Raw genomic sequence first — 2,026 nt, forward strand, 5'->3', positions numbered from 1 at the left:
GACAGTGTGGAGGGAGATTCACTCAGTGTCTGTCCCCGGGAGTGTGTGATGGGACGGTGTGGAGGGAGATTCACTCTGTGTCTGAACCCGGGAGTGTGTGATGGGCCGGTGCGGAGGACAATTCTCTGTGTCTGACCCCGGGAGTGTGTGATTTGACGGTGTGGAGGGAGATTCACTCTCTTTCTGACCCCGGGAGTGTGTGATGGGACGGTGTGGAGGGAGATTAACTCTGTGTCTGACCCCGGGAGTGTGTGATGGGACGGTGTGGAGGGAGATTCACTCTGTGTCTGACCCAGGGAGTGTGTGATGGGACGGTGTGGAGGGAGATTCACTCTGTGTCTGACCCCAGGAGTGTGTGATGGGACGGTGTGGAGGGAGATTCACTCTGTGTCTGACCCCGGGAGTGTGTGATGGGACGGTGTGGAGGGAGATTCACTCTGTGTCTGACCCCGGGAGAGTGTGATGGGACGGTGTGGAGGGAGATTCACTCTGTGTCTGACCCCGGGAGAGTGTGATGGGACGGTGCGGAGGGAGATTCACTCTGTGTCTGACCCCGGGAGTGTGTGATGTGACCGTGCGGAGGGAGATTCACTCTGTGTCTGACCCCGTGAGTGTGTGATGTGACCGTGCGGAGGGAGATTCACTCTGTGTCTGACCCCGGGAGTGTGTGATGGGCCGGTGTGGAGGGAGATTCACTCTGTGTCTGACCCCGGGTGTGTGTGATGGGACGGTGTGGAGGGAGATTCACTCTGTGTCTGACCCCGGGAGTGTGTGATGGGACGTTGTGCAGGGAGATTCACTCTGTGTCTGACCCCGGGAGTGTGTGATGGTACGGTGTGGAGGGAGATTCACTCTGTGTCTGACCCCGGGAGTGTGAGATGGGACGGTGTGGAGGGAGATTCACTCTGTGTCTGACCACCGGAGTGTGTGATGGGACGGTGTGGAAGGAGATTCACTCTGTGTCTGACCCCGGGAGTGTGTGATGGGACGGTGTGGAGGGAGATTCACTCTGTGTCTGACCCCGGGAGTGTGTGATCGGACGGTGTGGAGGGAGATTCACTCTGTGTCCGACCCCGGGAGTGTGTGATGGGACGGTGCGGAGGGAGATTCACTCTGTGGCTGGTCCCGGGAGTGTGTGATGGGACGGTGCGGAGGGAGATTCACTCTGTGTCTGACCCCGGGAGTGTGTGATTTGACAGTGTGGAGGGAGATTCACTCAGTGTCTGTCCCCGGGAGTGTGTGATGGGACGGTGTGGAGCGAGATTCACTCTGTGTCTGAACCCGGGAGTGTGTGATGGGCCGGTGCGGAGGACAATTCTCTGTGTCTGACCCCGGGAGTGTGTGATTTGACGGTGTGGAGGGAGATTCACTCTCTTTCTGACCCCGGGAGTGTGTGATGGGACGGTGTGGAGGGAGATTAACTCTGTGTCTGACCCCGGGAGTGTGTGATGGGACGGTGTGGAGGGAGATTCACTCTGTGTCTGACCCAGGGAGTGTGTGATGGGACGGTGTGGAGGGAGATTCACTCTGTGTCTGACCCCAGGAGTGTGTGATGGGACGGTGTGGAGGGAGATTCACTCTGTGTCTGACCCCGGGAGTGTGTGATGGGACGGTGTGGAGGGAGATTCACTCTGTGTCTGACCCCGGGAGAGTGTGATGGGACGGTGTGGAGGGAGATTCACTCTGTGTCTGACCCCGGGAGAGTGTGATGGGACGGTGCGGAGGGAGATTCACTCTGTGTCTGACCCCGGGAGTGTGTGATGTGACCGTGCGGAGGGAGATTCACTCTGTGTCTGACCCCGTGAGTGTGTGATGTGACCGTGCGGAGGGAGATTCACTCTGTGTCTGACCCCGGGAGTGTGTGATGGGCCGGTGTGGAGGGAGATTCACTCTGTGTCTGACCCCGGGTGTGTGTGATGGGACGGTGTGGAGGGAGATTCACTCTGTGTCTGACCCCGGGAGTGTGTGATGGGACGTTGTGCAGGGAGATTCACTCTGTGTCTGACCCCGGGAGTGTGTGATGGTA

The sequence above is a fragment of the Hypanus sabinus genome, unplaced genomic scaffold, assembly GCF_030144855.1.
Source record: "Hypanus sabinus isolate sHypSab1 unplaced genomic scaffold, sHypSab1.hap1 scaffold_2341, whole genome shotgun sequence".
Taxonomy (NCBI): Eukaryota; Metazoa; Chordata; class Chondrichthyes; order Myliobatiformes; family Dasyatidae; genus Hypanus; species Hypanus sabinus.